The 18,896-nt window shown below is 32.5% G+C and overlaps 1 long non-coding RNA gene and 1 other non-coding gene across 3 annotated transcripts; both read left to right on the top strand.

The window, feature by feature from the left end:
- The first annotated feature begins 10,568 nt into the window (after positions 1-10,568).
- On the top strand, positions 10,569-12,003 carry LOC108829655 (uncharacterized). 2 transcript variants are annotated; one of them, XR_008944372.1, is made up of 3 exons: positions 10,605-11,306; positions 11,377-11,426; positions 11,688-12,003. It is a non-coding gene; the product is annotated as an uncharacterized LOC108829655 (long non-coding RNA). The 2 variants fall into 2 exon arrangements; XR_001946042.2 differs by having other exon boundaries at positions 10,569-11,426.
- A 116-nt stretch (positions 12,004-12,119) lies between these two features.
- Positions 12,120-12,190, top strand: TRNAG-GCC (transfer RNA glycine (anticodon GCC)). The gene has a single exon. It is a non-coding gene; the product is annotated as a tRNA-Gly (tRNA).
- Positions 12,191-18,896: the final 6,706 nt, after the last annotated feature.

Here is an 18,896-nt window from a genome sequence, read left to right as displayed (position 1 = left end):
CCGTAAAAGGATAGATTAAACATGTTAATCTCGAAAGTACCTGAACTCTCTGAGAATTGAGGAATGGGAAGCTTGCTGGCCGAGAAGTTGGATACTTGCGCCTTTTCATACGCAATCGTAGCCATCAGATTAAGCAAAAGAAATCTTCAATAAAGATAACTGTTGCTCGAGATCTCAACAAAAAGATTGATGCTCGGCGGCTAGGTCTAGCTTCCGAGATAAGGAATCTTATCTCGAAAGTTGGGGGCAACTGTTGGGCCCAAATATGACCCCCTAGCTAGTGATAGACAATAAGAAATGATAACGGGCCGCGAAAGGCCCATCATGAATTCAATCTTCAAAAACAGCTAAGTCAGATCCGGAGGCTGTGAGCTGGAGATGTTCATCAGAGAGGTCAAGGAAAAGAGGCAGCTCGTTGACAAGTAAACATGCGCAGGACCCGGTCAAAGAGGTAGCTCGTGGACAAATAAATAGGCGCATGACCCGGTCAAAGAGGAGCTGTTACAAATCCCTCAAATCACGGAGGGGATCTCGGGAACCAGTTGGTGGCGATCAAATGAAGCCTGAGACTATTTAAAGGAGAAGTCAATCAAGAAGAGATGATCCGATTAAACACTTATTCATTCCTACGATCATACACCCAATCTCTAAAATATTTACCATCTTTGTAATCATTCTGATATACATTCTTTGTAACCATTTTTTACCAAAATCATCAATAAAATCATCATTCATTCTATAAGTTCTTACGGGATTCAGCCCACGTTATCTTTCCTTTTAACCTTAACCTGATCTAAAAACCAGGTAGTGAGTTTAGTCCCTCACAATATTCTCCCTCTCAAACTAAGGACCACAACTCATCTCTTGTGTGTTTTCTTTAGCGGATCATCTCGGCGCCACCTTGTACCAGTAATTGCAGGGTTTTCTTTGAGAATGTATCTTCCATAACATCTTTCATTCCTTTAAAGATGTTTGTCCCACAACACCACAAGTTTCATGATCTTCTGATGATTATGCCATTGACCTCCTCTTTCACTTTAAAGGATCCCGTTCTTACTTAAAGGGTATTTTGATCTTCTTGCAGATCTTCGCCGAACCGCTCTGATACCAATTGTTGGGATTGTGAAACCGCGTGTCCAACTCTATCTTGTGTTATTAGTACGATATTGTCTACTTTGAGCCTTAATGGCAAGCCCGCATGAATTTACTTTTGGTTTTCATCCCAAAAGATTTCGTACTAATTAGAGTTAAACTCCTCTTTATATATTATACTTTTTTTTTTGTCTAATATCCGATGTGGGACTTTGTTTGATATCTCATATTGGAAGCCGGATTTCAAGCAGTATATACACTTAATACTTACACTTAAAAACTAGGTTTGGCTACAATTTTGTTATGTATATGCTTGTGAATATAGTAGCTGATGATGTTGATGCCAGATTCGGTCCAGCTATAAATTCAGGTTTGAGTACTACGAATGGAACTCTAGGAAATGGAACTTGGAAGAAGACAATAATATTAACTTTACAGAACTTAATTAAACTGAACTTTTAAATATTGATGTAGAAAAGAATCCATTTCTGTTTTGGTTGATTGCTTTTCTTTTTGTTTGTAAATACCAAAAGATGATGTGTGACACTACTAGTATTATATGAATGTATGAGGCAACGTCGTGGACTAGGACTTGGTCTCCTTGTGGATGCGAACGCTAACGTGTTTCCAACGTTTGATCCAAGCATTTGATTTTTGACAAGTTTCCAACGGTCATAATTCTTATTGGTATCCGTCAAATTTCGTTCGGTGACATGTCAACAAAAAAAATCACATGACCATGTCCTAATGACCTAATCTATGATATGGGCTAGTTGATTGGAGTCTGCTGAAAATGCGACCAATTATTATTAACCCTCTCGGCCCAACTTCGCACCGTCTATTATTAAAAGAGAAATACACTTATACAATGCTCCTGAATTTTCAATGTTAATTACACTTCTATATCACTGAACCTATTAATTAACAATCCTATAATAATGCATGTTTTAACCAGTTTATTAAATGTGTCTTTATTAACCATACAATGCCACTGAAACTATTAATAATCATTCTTTATTTTACAAATTATCTCTAATTTTTTTTTATCTTTTCCGATTATTAAATGCATGTCAGATTGACCAGCCGTTGGTGATTTTTAAAAGGTTTTCAGTGTAATAAATGCAAATATTTTGTTTCCGAAAATAATGTTATTAGCAAGAATGTAGTCAATGATTTCGTTGGTCATTTTTCACAAAATCTGGTATTTAATCTTTGAGTACTCCGCAAGTCTATTAGTTTTGAATCTATTTGGAAACAAAATAATAATTTCAGTGGTAATAGAGATGTGTTGTTATTAACTAAAATTACGTGAAAGCTTTGAGGCAAATACAATCATATTAGGTAAATAAAATCATATTATAACACTGTAAAGATAAATTATTCCCATCCACCTGCTATATGTGTGATAAGTCGAATAGCATCAAGAGTAACATTATTAAGAACTTTCAATCGGAAGACTTCTTCACGTAGAGCTTGGTATGTTTAGATACCAACATATGATAACTTAGTTTGTTACAAACATCTAAATTCACACGAACCAAATTAATAATAGAGATAAAAGGAACACATTTAATTTATATTTGTTATGACTTAAAAATATAAAATACCTATAATAATCGATAATCTAATTTTTCTACATCAACCAAATCAACAAATTCAATATTTACTTTTTCAAAAAAAAACAAATTCAATATCTAATCGAATATCTTTGCTGAGGATAAGTTCTAACCTATAATCACTCTCAAATATTTAATATACCTATAAAACATAGAAACTGTATCCGAAAATTTCGCTAACTTCTAAATTTAGATGAATAATATAATTTATTTTCTTAATTCACTTTAAAAATCATTTTTAATTCTTTAAAAATCTTAAATCAACATTTTAATATTTTATATCTCCATACAGCTGAATAAATAAATTTTCTTTCAAAATTATATCCTTATTTATCTATTTCATGTATCTTACTAACTCATAGTTATTTATTTCAACATATTTGAAATTATCAAAATTGTTTTATATATTTCATATATAATGTATCAATATCAATCTATTTATTTTTTGCTTTCTTTATATAATACATAATCTATCTGTGACACATTTGACTGTTAATACAAACAAAAAATCAAAATAATACAACTAACTATTAAAAATGCATGATTTAGTATAACAAAAAACTAAAAAATAAACAAATAAATACTCGCCCAGTCGGGCGGGTCAAGGTCTAGTACGTATTAATATATTACACAATTTTTCAATATGCTTTAGGATCCATTAAAATCCTGAAAGGCACTTTGTATAGGTATAAAACCTTTATTTTTTTTATGCCGCATACATTGTAGTATGATCAAATAATTCGGTTCTAAACTTTATATATATCTAAGTCTTGTGGTTGAGATTTTGTTCTTCTTTTATAGGACTAGTCTATTATCTTACTCCATGAACAAAAGTTATCAATTATAGTAATAATGAGTCAAACCAAACCAATAAAATCCAAACTGATCTAAACCACATCAAAGTCTATTATAAAATTATTCAGCTAAAGATTTTTCCAACATGAACAGTTCGGTTCCCGAAAAGACAATGCGTTTATGTAATTATTTTAATTAAGCATAAAAGTAATATCAAGATACTATAATCGTAAGACATGTAGAGGATGTATTCAATTAAAGATTTGAAGTGATTTGTATTAAAATGATAAATACGCTGTTATTCAAATGTTGATTTTAAAAAATACTTTAAAATTCAGTGTTACTAAATTTGACATTTTATAAAATACTCTGAAATCCATTGTTATCGAACAAAACTTAAGTTAGAGATTTTAGAGTGCTTTAAATGTTTATAAAATATTTGAAGGGAGTTCTTTAGTTATAAAAATAAAAATCCAAATCCCACTATTTTAGATAAGATTCTATAGTGTTTTAACAAAAATCACACCAAATTCTATAATCTCTTGCAATCATCTAAAAACTCATTGAAAATCAAATCACTTCAAATTTCAGATTCAATACACTTACATATTTTATATTTTATTCAATATCATATGTTTTCTATCCTAATATAGTCAAAAATTTTGATTAAAAAGGAAAAGTAACTCTTATATCAAAACAGCAGCTGAACTTAACCAAGTTTCATTAAATACAAAAGTTTCTATACGATTCTCTTAAAACTTTTTTGTTTCAGTTATATATTAGACTTAGTTCATATAGTTTATCTTTTATTGTGACCAATGTAATGTCCCAATCGATGTACGAGAGTAAGTACCAAGTTTTTGGTTTCAACTGATTCTGATTTCACATTTCCAGCTCCATCTTCTTCTTCTGCAGATAATCCAAATCAGGTGCAAGTCATTGTTCAAGATCTATCAACCAGACAACCACAGAGGCCAAAGGTCAGTGGTGATAGCACTAGAAAACCCCATATTATTCTATGAACATTATAAGAGTACACAACAAACTCGATTGTGTTTCCAAGTCAAAACACTGGGCTACTTTGTTCACCTTGAAATATAGATTTGATCTGGTTGCTTTTGGTTACATCCGCCTCTTAATCAACGTTAAATCCTTAATATAATAAACAGTTTGCACAAGGTATACATTGTTATTGGAATTATCCTTTCTTCTCATCTTGTAGAACAATAATATTGCAGGAACAGAAAACTTTGACAGTAAGAAGGAAGGGGGCTTTGAAGATTAATTTTCAGAAAATCTCGCTTTTACGTTTTCATACGCTTTGCTTCCACTGTAACATAGCTTTGTTATTGAAATAAACCTTATGATCGTAACTCAACGAACTAGAACTCAAGATCTCAAACTCAAACTTCTTATTGCTTTAGAAAAACTCTTCAAAAAAACTAAAGCTCTTTTAAATCGGATAAGTAATGCCACAACATTGGCACTTCCTTATATACTACTTATGAAAACCTAAACTCATTAGTAAAAACATAACTTATAGATAACTCTCAGTTATTCTAATCCTAACCTCATTAGGATATTTTGTAGTTATCTTCTAGCTTAAGTCAACAATCTCCCCCTTAAGCTTGAAGTCATCTTTCTTCACATCTTGAACTCCTATGAGAACTCTCATCTCTTTGAACCTGATTCTTCCTAGTGCCTTGGTGAGTATATCTGCTTTCTGTTCTACTCCAGCCACATGCTCAATGTCAATGAGCCCATCTTCAACACATTCCCGAATGAAGTGAAACCTCTTGTGAATATGCTTGCTTCTTCCATGAAATACTGGATTCTTTGTCAACGCGATTGCTGATTTGTTATCGATCTTTATTACAACCTTCTTGTTATCAGTCACAATCTCCTCTAAGAGCTCCTGAAGCCAAATGGCTTGTTTCGCCGCCTCTGTCGCTGCCATAAATTCTGCCTCACAAGACGAGAGTGCAACGATCTCTTGTTTGGTTGAACACCAAGACACTGGACACTCGTTGAGATAAAAAATGTGACCACTCGTGCTTCTGCCATCATCCGGGTCTACATTGTAACTGCTATCACTAAAACCCACCAAACCTTTCTGCGCTTCACGTCTGTAAACGAGTCCAAGAGAGCAGCTTCCGCGAAGGTACCTTAATACTTGTTTCAAAGCAGCAGCATGAGAAGTCTTCGGCTGATGCATATACCGGATAAGAACTCCTACACAGTAAGCAAGGTCAGGACGAGTATGAATCAGATACCTAAGGCATCCTATGTTTCGTCTGAAATCCTTCTCGCTAACATCATCTTCTTCTGCAGCTTTCGACAGCTTTAGCCCTGGATCCATAGGTATACTCACTGCATTGCACTCAGTCATCCCTGCATCTTCCAATATCTTGGCCGCATATCTCTCTTGTTTGAGAACTATTCCATCTTCGTTTTGAGTTACCTCGATTCCAAGATAATAAGTGAGACGACCGAGGTCACTCATCTCAAACTTCGACGCCATCTCATCCTTAAACTCATATATAGCATCCAGACTCGAACCTGACTAGGAGGTCGTCCACGTAAACTGCTACAAAGAGACAATGCCCTCTTATTTGCTTCTTGAACAGAGACGGTTCTTTGGAACATTTAGCAAAGTTCAACTCCTTCAAGATAGACTTTAGCTTGACGTTCCACGCCCTAGGCGCTTGCCTTAAACCATAGAGAGCTTTATGCAATCTATACACTTTATCTTCATTGCCTTTAACCTTGAACCCCTCCGGTTGAGTTACATAGACCTCTTCATTCAAGTCTCCGTGAAGAAACGCTGTCTTCACGTCGAGATGATGGATTTCCCAGCCATTAGACGCAGCAAGAGTAATAATGACACGAACGGTTTCAATTCTTGCAACTGGTGCGAAGACCTCGTCAAAATCGATCCCATGACGCTGCACATAACCTTTTGCCACTAGCCGAGCTTTAAACTTCTTTATGCTCCCGTCAGCATTGCGTTTGATCCTAAAGACCCACTTTAATCCGATAGCTTTACATCCATAAGGTAAGTCAACCAAAGTCCACGTCTTATTCTTCTTTATCGAAGTGATCTCTTCTTCGCAAGCATCTCTCCACACTTTCTCTCCCTTAGCTTCATTCCAATCTCACGGCTCATCATTTATGAGCAATAAAATCCTCTCAGTCTCAAGTACTTCCGCCATTAAAATATAATCATCCAAATATCCAGGACGATTGCTTACTCTTGTTGATCTTCTCGGCTCAACTCCAGTTTCATTATCTTCTTCTTCCGCATCCTCTGTTTCTATCTCCTATGTTTCTCTCTCCTCTGATTCATCTTCTTCGTTGGACTCACCATTCAAATTTCTTCGTATATCTTCTTCTGTAACTCTTCCATAGATAGGAAAAGGAAACTCGAGTGTCTCATCGTTTATTACCTCTGTCTTATTTCTGGTTGCGTTCCATGCCCAAGCTCTGTCTTCAATGAATTTCACATCTCTACTGACCACTATTTTTTGATTGTTAGGATCAAATAGCCGATAGGCCTTGGATCCTGGCTCGGTTCCGAGATGCACTAATTCTCTTGATCTGTCTTCAAGTTTCTTGAGATGTGGAGTGTCTCTTTTTGCAAAACATACACAACCAAAGACTCTTAGATGTCCTACATTAGGTTTCTTGCCTTTGAAGCATTCGTATGGGGACTGATGTTTCAAGCTTCGTGTCGCGACTCTGTTTATCAAGTATGTTGAATGCCTCACAGCCTCTCCCCATAAGTAGTTTGGCACATTCATGTGCTTCATAATACTTCTGGTCATCTCCAATAACATTCTATTTCGCCTCTCTACGACTCCATTCTGTTGTGGCGAGTACGGTGCGGTTAGATGACGTTTGATTCCATGGCTGTCGCAGAAAGCTTTAAACTCTTGAGAGGTGAACTCTCCACCTCTTTCTGTTCGCAATGTCTTGATAGTACCACCAGTTTCTTGCTCCACAAGACGTTTGAAGCTCTTAAATCGCTCATACGCTTCACTCTTCTCCTTCATCAATAACGCCCACATGTACCTAAAGTGATCATCGATCAGTACAAAGATATATTTGCTTCCTCCGGCTGTTGTTGGTGATATTGGACCGCAGAGATCACCGTGAATCAGCTCCAAAGTGTGTGTGGCACGATACATAGTTGCTTGTGGAAAAGATGCTCTGGTTTGTTTTCCTAAGAGGCAAGAAGAGCATGTTTCTTTTATGACATCTATTTTAGGTATACCTGTAATCAACTCCTTGTGTATCATCTCTTTCATGGCATCCACACCGACGTGACCGAGCCTTGCATGCCAAAGAGTTGAGTCTCCGAGCTTCTCAAGTTGGAGACACTTTGTGCCTTCTACTTCCATGGCAACTTTATACAGTCTATTTTTCGACCTCATCGATTTAACTAGTAAGTTTTCTTCTCGATTGAGTAGAGTCAAGTAATCGTCTCTCATTCTAACGTCACACCCCGACTCTGTGGCTTGACCAAGACTGATGATGTTGCTTCTTAGTCCCGGAATGTAGTATACGTCTGCCAAGAGCTTCCGTTTGCCGTCTTTAGTGATAAACAAGACGGATCCTTTTCCCTTTATGTCAATCCTAGAGTCATCGCCAAATCGCACCTTACCTGTGACTTCCTCATTGAGTTTGGTGAAGTAGCTGCGGTTTCCTGTCATGTGATTACTTGCCCCGTTGTCTAGATACCACACTTTATCATCGCATGATTGAGTTTCGAACTTACTAGGCACCACTTTTCCTTCATTTAAATAAACCACTTCTTGCATCATTAACTCCTCAGCTTCATGTGTACTATCATTCTCGATATTTTCTTGTGTCTCTGTGAGTTTAAGAAGTCGATCCGGACAGTTATAGACGTAATGACCAGCTTTGTCACACCGAAAACAGACAACTCGCGATGCATCTCTGCCCTTATTTCCAGTCGTTTCCTTGTTTCCAGTCACCGCGTCCGTTGTTGCGTCCACGTCCTCTTCCCCTGTTATTATATCGACCTCCCTGTCCTCTTCCTCTTCCATAACCTTCTTGCTGAGAATCAGAGTTAGCGTACAGAAGCTTTCCCTGATCATATTTTTCTTCTTCATCACGAATCCTCTCCTCATAGGCTTTTAGCCTACTAACGATATCCTCAAAGGTCGTTGTGTTTAGATTCAAGACTTGTTCAAGGGCAGCTATTATGTGAATATACTTCTTCCTAGGAAGACTGCTAAGAAATTTCTTCACTAGCTTTGATTCTTCAATAACCTCTCCTAAAGCCGAAGATTTTGAAGATATTTCTGCAAGTTTACCAGAGAACTCATCTATGGTTTCTGTATCTTTCATCTTCATTCGACCAAAATCTTCCATAAGTGTCTGCAACCTTGCCTCACGAACCCGATCAGCACCTACGTGTCTTGCTTTTATCGCTTCCCATATCTCTTTAGCTGTTGTAAGATTACCAACTTGGAGAATTAGTGATTCAGGAATTGATTGAAACAAGAGTGCTCTGGCTAAGTCTCCTTTGTCTCCTTCGCCACCTTCTGGTTTCTTATCTCCTGCAACTTATTCTGGTTCTAAGGACTCCCACGCCTTATGCACTTTCAGCATTGCTTTCATGCGCATGCTCCACACCGTATAGTTGGTGGTGGTAAGCATTGGGCACTTAATTGCAGAAGAACCATTCTCTTTCTCCTTGGTAGTAGCCACCGTTAGATCACCCATCACGTTTGGTCTCTTCTTCTTTCACTAGGGTTGATTTTAATATTATGCTCTGATACCAATTATTGAAATAAACCTTATGATCGTAACTCAACGAACTAGAACTCAAGATCTCAAACTCAAACTTCCTATTGCTTTAGAAAAACTCTTCACAAAACTAAAGCTCTTTTAAATTGGATAAGTAATGCCACAACATTGGCACTTCCTTATATACTACTTATGAAAACCTAAACTCATTAGTAAAAACATAACTTATAGATAACTCTCAGTTATTCTAATCCTAACCTCATTAGGATATTTTGTAGTTATCTTCTAGCTTAAGTCAACATTTGTATCATGTCGGTTACTGGTTTTAGGATTAACCTGACCTTCAGAAAACATTTTTTTACTGCCGTTGGTTGGTTAGTTTGTGTATCTTTTTGGGATTTTGAGATGCTTCATGGTTTGTGAACTTTAAATATTTTGATTAATCAACTTTAAATAAAGTATTCTTAAATATTTTGATATTTGCTTTTTATGGAGTATAATTTAAATCTGAACGTCAGATTTTTAAATAGTTTTGCATGTATAGTTGTGAGATATTTGATCATCTTTTGAATTTATTATAACTCCAAAGTGCAAAACATCAATACAGAGGAATACTTAAACAAATGTATAATTATGATATATGGGTATTTATATAATAATGCAGAGCAGGTAAATCCAAAAATTATGGATGATTGATGATTCCACTAGCTAAAATAAATATTCTGGATACTTTTGTTTAATTGAACGTGGTATATTATTTTTTGCCATGAACAAGCGCATACAAAAACTAAATTTGGTTTGAATTTTTGCATTTGTAGTTCGGATAGTTCGGTTCGGATAAATAACGAATTAAGCCGTAAAAATATTTGGTTCGGTCCGGTTCATGGGTAGTTTGATTTCAAAAAAAAATTACCAAAAATTTTGATTTAAATTGAATAAAATTCGAAATTTTTTGATTAGTTTTGGTTATTTCGGTTAGTTCGGTTTAATTTTTAGCCGGTTCAGCTATTTTGATTTGGATTTTGATTTGTTTGTTTAGATCAATTCTCAATTTTGGATATTTTGGTACTGTTTGAATTTTAAAAGAGAAAAAAACGAACCAAAAACCGAAACACTTTTTTTTGTTACCGTTCAACCAACTCAAACTTCCGAACCGAACTAACCAAAAACAAAATTTTTCGGTTCGGTTCGGCAAGTTTGGTTCAGTTAAATGATTCGGTTATATTTATAAGTCATGTGGTTGAGATTTTAGTTATTTTTTAGGACTTTTCTAGTATCCGACTGCATGATAAACGTGCTCACCTCATAAAATTATTGTAACTACCTCTCAACCTACCCACCTCAAAAGGACAGTGAAAATTGATTACAGGGAGCTCAAGTTTATCTCTCCTTTCCTCACCAAGAGCTCCTTCCTCCCCACTACTATTAATGAACGCGACTCCTCATTCTTCATTCATCACCAGCACGAACTCTTCTCCAACTTTTTTACTTTTGATCACTTTAGTTGATTTTGATCACTTTAGTTGATTTACATCGCAACTTTAGTTGATTTACATCGCAAATTTTTTTTTTGTCTAGCCAACTGATTATAACTAATGTACTTGGATCTGCTTTTAGTAAGTCCGCAAAGTTTTTGTTTTCCCATTTACTTGAGAATGAATAGTCAAAATTATCATAGACGATTTAACCTTGTTTTGTTGATTTTTCTTATAAATCCGTTTTTCATAAACGATTTTGTTTTTTTTTATAGCATAATTATGGGCACTCGTTCGGCTTGTGCTTCTTACGATCAAGCTCCCATCATAATTCTTTGGGACATTGGAACTGTGAGTTTCAGAACGATATAAAAGATCATGGATACAGTAAAGAGATTTAACTCAAATGAGGCTAGTATATCTATGGCCTTTATATCGTATTCGAAATTGACAATTCTCGATGTCCCAAAAAATATGATGGGATTCTAAAAATAGGCGCAGCATTTGAACAAATCAAGAAGAGTCTCCATGTGTTCCCAATCGGTGGACGAGAGTAAGTACCAAGTTTTTGGTTTCAACTGAATCTGATTTCACATTTCCAGCTCCATCTTCTTCTTCTGCAGATAATCCAAATCAGCTGCAAGTCATTGTTCAAGATCTATCAACCACAGAGGTCAGTGGTGATAGCACTAGAAAACCCCATATTATTCTATGAACATTATAAGAGTGTGTACAACAAACTCGATTATGTTTCCAAGTCAAAACACTGGGGTACTTTATTCACCTTGAAATATAGATTTGATCTGGTTGCTTTTGGTTACATCAGCCTCTTAATCAACCTTAAATCATTAATATAATAAACAGTTTGGAGAAGGTATACATTGTTAATGGAATCATCCTTTCTTCTCATCTTGTAGAACAATAAATATTGCAGGAACAGAGAACTTTGACAGTAAGAAGGAAGGAGGCTTTGAAGATTACTTTTTGATGATGAAACGCCTTTTTGATCTCTTCAGCAGATATTTTTGGAGTGCTGCTAATCTCTTTAATACATGGTTGTCCCAAAGGGAAAACTGTTTTAGTTTTTACAATTAGTCGAGAGACTCGAGACTCCGGTTATAGTTTTTTCTTTTCATGACTAGATGCTGAAATAACGGTGTAGGGTCGTCAAGAGATGTCTGGTTCTATGTGTTCCATGTGTTCCATGTTTGTTTCTTCAGCTAATACAATTGCTTTCTTTTCGGTGCAAATTATGTGTTTGAAATCCATGTCTGCTTTGTGCTTTGAGCCTTGAGCCAATCAAGTGTTGAATCTCATGGAAAGGAGTCTGTATTATGTATCTCTAAAAAAACAAAACGTTCAACAAGCACCAGTGGTCTAGTGGTAGAATAGTACCCTGCCACGGTACAGACCCGGGTTCGATTCCCGGCTGGTGCAACAATTTTTTTTGTTATTTTTATTGCTAGCGAATTCATTGGAGCATGCATACACATCCAAAGAGTAAAAAACAGTCTATAAAATCCCATCACATTAAGATTACTTTTGATGATGATATGCCGTTTTGATCTGTTCACCTAGGGCTGGGCAAAAAATCCGAACCCGAAAAACCGAACCGAATCCGATCCGAAAAAGTAGCACCGAACCCGAACCGAAATTAATTAAATATCCGAACGGGTTCAAAATTGCGGTATTTAAAGAACCGAAACCGAACCCGATCCGAACCGAAGTATTGTGGGTACCCAAATATATCCGTAATAAATTTATATACTTAAATATATACATTATTTTTATATATAATGTATATTAAAAATATTAAAAATATATAAGATACCTTTAAGTTTTCCAAAATACTCGAAAAATATATGCAAATAGTCAAAAGTAAATGTTTAAATAGCTAAAATATACAGAAAACACCAAAAATAGTTAAATATCTATTGATTATTTATCCAAATATTCAAAGAAAACCAATTTATATGTCAAATTATATGTAATATATTATCTCTCTTATAGATTTTGAAAATTTAAAGTATATAATGGATTTTGAAAATTTAAAAACATTTTAAATGGGTTATCCAAACCCGAACCGAACCCGCAAAGATCCGAACCGAACCCGAACCGAAATTTAGAAATATCCGAATGGGGCTGAAATCTTTAACCCCGAAAACCCGAAACCCGAATAGACTGAACCGAAATCCGAATGGATACCCGAATGCCCAGTCCTATGTTCACCAGATATTTTGGAGTGCTGCTAATCTCTTTAACTCCATTGTTATCCCAAAAGACAATTTTTTTAGTGTCTACAATTCGTTCAGACTCCAATAATAGTTTTGTTTTCATAATTAGATGCTGAAATAACTGTTCAAGGGTCTCAAGATTAGGTTCTATGTGTTTAGTGCACACAAAAGCTACAGTTACTACGTAGTTATAAATCTATACATTGCTTTTTTTTTTTTGTAACAGGCTTATATACATTGCTTTCTTTCAATTCAATTTTATATGAGCGCACTTCTTCCACCACGAGGCTCCCTGAATACCACTAAACTAGACTTCAGATGAAGTAACGGAGGTAGAGCAAATGAAGTCTTTTGATATCAAACAGCTCAATTTTGTCCAAACCTCATGTGGCGTGGCTAGTTATCAAACCAGATACAATTTAAACTAGAACTGTAGATTTACTTTACTCAACTGTAAAACCAATGCAAGTCTATATAAAGCAGTATAAAACCAATGCAAGTCTTTAACTCCATTGTTGTCTATTTCAAAGATTTACGGGAGACAAAACCGTAAAATTTAAAAATTTTCTGGTAAAACTATAAAATCCGGTAAAACACAATTTTTCCGCCTAAAATCGAGAAAGTGGAGCTTTCCAGCAAAAAATAAGTATAAATTTATCGGTTTTAATCATAATCATAATCATAATCTACGATTGGTTCTTACGAACGGCAAAATACTTACGAAAGAACCCATAATCTTCCTACTAAAAAAGATGTTGCATCTACTAGCGGCCAATTTTAATATGGAACTTGAAAAAGGATAATGCTATTGAAAGTAATACAGGATATCTACAAGGGATTAATGATTTGCATCCTGCAGTCCAGCTTACATGGCATTACAATAGTCATTTCTTTTCTGTAGGGAGAAGAGATGGTTTTAGATTAAGAATTGATATCTGGTTTGATGATACATTGGGATGAAAGAAAAACAGTAACAATTGGAGGGTTTTCACTTTTTATACAGGAGAGATGAATCTATTAGCTGAACATTATGAAAATTTTGACATCAGCTGAGAGAACTTAAAATTCACGTTAAAATATCGTTTATACCCTTAATGAATAAAATATATAAAAAAGCTAAAAACGAATCTAATTTATTTGATTAGATAATTGATTAAAATTAGTATTACCCAAAATATAAAAATACATATTTAAAATAAAAAGATAACATATATATATATATATATATATATTGTGTTGTTATCTGAATATATCTTTTAATAAAAAGTCAAAAACATAAAATATATAATTAAATATTACTCAAGTATAATTCTTGATTTTATATAATTGAAAAGAGAATATTTATTGATCTTTTAAGATTTATTTCTATACAATGAGTATAGTGTACAAAAACAATTTTAAAAAACATATTGTTAAATGTAAAAAAAAATAATTGAAAACATAAACGATAAATTATCATTATTATCTTTGATTAATAATATATACTAATAAATAATTAGAAAATTATTATGCCCGCATCAGCGACTAAAAGTTTGGGTCTAACAGATATATATGCGAGACCAAAAGTTTACATATCAAACATGAAAACTACTAAGCAGATCATTTATGTTAATGACCAATCTGTTAGATTTAATGATATAACATCTAAAGATTACAAACAGTGGAAAATAATAATTTCTAAAAAAAGATGGTTTGAGTTTATTGTTACGAAATTCTTTTGATCTGGATCATTAAGGATACTAAATCCAGGACCAAGGCATAGCCTTTTTTTTTTGTTTAGTGTAAACCCATCACTATTTTAATCAATGGCTATGAGTATGTTTCCTCAAAAACGCAAGCTTGTGTTTTGGCGTTTTTTCTTCACTCCGCAACATTATCATAAATGATCGGTAAAATACATGCATAATCGTGTTTAAAACATGATTACGCCATCCCGCATGGCTACCAATTAATATATGTTTATTCTTACATGCTTCTTGTTCGTAAGTTGATTTGGGGTGGATTTTACTACCTTTCCTTTAGGCTTTTGTTTCTGAGGATCTCATGATATCCAGCCAGCTTATGTATTGAACCTGATATTTCACTATGAATGGATATTTTCAGATGGGAAAAGTATATATACAGAGATTCGTTTTATCTATAAACTCACTAGTAACTGAGTTAGATTTAGCCTTTTGTCTTTATTTGACTGTAAACTCTTGTCAGATGATATCGGATTTGATTGGTAACCTTGCGGAATGGCGGAATGACGTTTTCACGAATTCCGCAAATATTTTATCAATCAAAAAAATTGTGGAATGATAAAAGAAATGAAAAAAACGCAGGTTTGTGTTTTTGCTAATATAAATATAAAGAAAATTTTCGTTAAATGGAAAAGTGAGTTTTAATAGATTATGGTGGAAAAATTATAAATTCAACACTTTTATATTACTAAATTATATGCTAATATTATTTTAAATTTTTAAATAAATAGCAATATTTTATGATAAATAGTTATATTAAAAATAAAGTTATATTAAATTTGTTTTATATATTATGAAATTTTAATCTATTATTAAATATCATATTAAAATATAAGCTAAATATTTATAATAAGAGCTACAATAATTTTAATAAATATTAGTTATTTTCATATTATGTAATAATTAGTTTTATTATTGATATTTATTTTTCTTCCATCATTGGTGGGGTTTGTTCATCTTGTTTTATCTCCTCTTCTTATATATATATTGAATATATCAATGTGTCAGCTTAATAATGTTTTCCAGGAAAAGCATCAATACCCCCAACATATCTATTTTTACCAACAAAGAAAATAGAAATTGGAAAAAAAATTATCGGTTGAACTAATAAAAAGAAGATTGGAAGATAACATAGATATTTCAGCATGAGTTATGACTTTTTTTTAAATAATTTGTTAAATTTATTGATCATTAAGAACCAGAACCCTAAAAGAGTTTATGTACACATCTATACCTCAGTAAAAAAATGAATAAAATTGTCTAAGCTGAGCTTAAACGGGTGAGTTATGAGAGTATTGGCTTCTAAACCCAATTAGAGGGTTTGACTTAAATGGAGCAAGAGAGTTTCGTGATCGATGGATCTTTTGACGCATACCGATAAGGAATCTGAGATTCTGACGTATTTCTAAAGCTTACGTAAGTGAGGTGATTACATATTTGTGTGAACTACTTCACGCATATCGATAAGGAATCTGAGATTCTGACGTACTTCTAAAGCTTACGTAAGTGAGGTGATTACATATTCTTGTGAACTGTATCATCCATACAGATTCAGATTCGGAGTAAGAGTACACACGAATCGGATATTTTAGGTTTTGAAGTTATTTATGATGCTTCGTTTCGTCTGGAGTACTAATCTTATTATTTTGTTTGTTTTGCTACCATACAAATATTTGGTATCTGGATATTTTGTTAAAATATGTATTTTAAATAGATTATAGATATTTGGTTCAAATAAATAAAAATAAGTATATATCGTCTGGAGTACTAATCTTATTTTTTTGTGCATTTTGTATACAAACAGTGGATCATATTGGATATTAATTTTTAAATTCTAGTAGATTCGATTCATTTATAGGGTACTTGATATTAGTATTTGATATGATCCATAACTTATGAATATCTAAAAAAATTCGGATTGAAATAAAACGGGACAATGAGTTTAATCAGTCGTTATGGATATTTTGTTCATCTCTAATTCTCAGTATAACCAAGTGAATCGGTACTGAAATCTCAAAACAATGAACTAATAAATATAAACTTTTAAACTGTTTTAAAATATTTTAAAATATTTTTTTATCAAATCTTTTATCTATTATATTAAAAGAGAAGTCATGACTTCTTTCATGTGTGATATTTTTATTTGGAACATGTTTTAGAAAATTTATTAAATGTAAATTTAATGTTAATAATATATAACCTTTTTAACTACTCTAATCATAATATCTTTTGATATATTTTAATTTAAATTTAACAAATCTGTTGAAAAGATTATAACAAGATCTTAATCGTCTAAAATTGAATATATTATGTATTCAGTTATGTTTTGTAAAATGAAAAAAATAAAATTCTATCCTATTTTATCCATCCATTTTATAAGAATATCTATCATTTTAAATAAAACCATTATATTGAACTAAATATGATAAAATTATTTTAAATTGATAATTTAATATATTTTATTTTCATAAATATGAAACTTGCTAAAGATATAATATGTTGGTAGAATGTTTTAATATTAGTAGACTATATAATACATGTATAAAAATTAACTTATCTTAAAATCTTATATATACATGAATTTACTATATAAAATGAATAAACAAAAAAATGCTAAATAAAATCTAACTCTTTGAATTAACTAAATACAAAATAATTTTCAAATATGCTTTTTCATGCCTAAAATATTTTGGTTGAATATTCGAAAGAAATTCAAGAGAACAAACTAAATCCATAATAAGAAACAATATATATGTGATGATTTAAAAATAATTAATTAATTTTCAGCATAAAAAGTATAAATCATTGTATTTTAAATAATTATATAAATATTTAAATATATGAGTTACCTTAAAAATATATACTATGCAATATATGTGTATATATATATATATATATTTCAATAAATACTTCAATATATGTATATATGTGTGTGTGTGTATATATATATTATATATATATATATATATATATATATATATTTTATAAACGTTAAAACCGTGCAGATCAAAATCTAGTTAAATTATTTAATGCTCTAAAATCTAATGTCGATCTTGTGTATCATTTTATTGTTGTACTAGCCATTTAAAAAAAATCAGAAAAATCACATTTTTTTAGATATGTTTTCGTTTGGTCCGTTCAGGGTTTCTAGTATAGGAAATATATTAGAAACCATGTGTAAATTTAGATTTATGTTGAGTACTAAGGACATCTCCAATCTCACTCTATTTTTCACTTTAAAATAAAATTTAAATTAAACAAGTTTTAGTAGTACTCTATTTCTCACTCTATTAATAGAGTGAAATATAGTGAAAATAAGTTTACTCCAGATATATAGTAATTAGTTTATTTTTTTGTTCATCGCTCTATTTTATACTCTAAAATAAAGTATTATAGGACTAAATTCCAACTCTGTTATAGAACTACTCTATTTTAGAATAAACCATTGGAGATGGTATAATATATACCTTCAATAAACCGTTTGGATATTTTGTTAACGGTGGATATCATATTGAACTTACATATTACTTCTACAAATAAAACCAACGGTGCGTTGCCATCTAGCACGTGCGCTAAGTTTTGGCGTTGAGTTGAAATGATAGCAAAAGGTAGACTCTAATAATCCCTTACTTATTAATAAGGAAGCAAATTTAAAGAATAACCTTTAATGTGTAAGTTATTTACATTTATGCTATGCTGATGTGTCAAGCTCATAATACTCCTCAGCCTTAATAATTAATTGTCTTTCTTTTACTAGATTATTTACAGATATTGCCATTGGTATCATCATATATTATTTTTGATTTTATACGTCCGTTTATAAATTTATGGAAACAATGAAAGAGTCTTTAATTACAACTATCATTGCATGTTTTTGTAGCTGCCGTCTATATATTTGCAAGAACCATTAAATAACTTCTTGCATTATACGAAACATGAAATTCTAAGTATTCCTTTTATAAATAAAAAAATACATGTACAAAATTACATTAACAAACAAAAGAGATTCACTGATATATTTATTTTCTGTATATGAAAAACAACATATATGCATGATCAAAATTCATCTCTCTGTTTAATCATAGAAATGTAGACTCATAAAAAACGGATTAGTTGTTCAAAAATAAAAGAAAAAAACGGATTCATAAATTTTATGGGAGTTTCAGA

This window comes from Raphanus sativus, chromosome 4, assembly GCF_000801105.2.
Source record: "Raphanus sativus cultivar WK10039 chromosome 4, ASM80110v3, whole genome shotgun sequence".
Taxonomy (NCBI): domain Eukaryota; kingdom Viridiplantae; phylum Streptophyta; class Magnoliopsida; order Brassicales; family Brassicaceae; genus Raphanus; species Raphanus sativus.
Note: the sequence above shows the minus strand (reverse complement) of the source record. Positions and strands in the feature narration are given on the sequence as shown.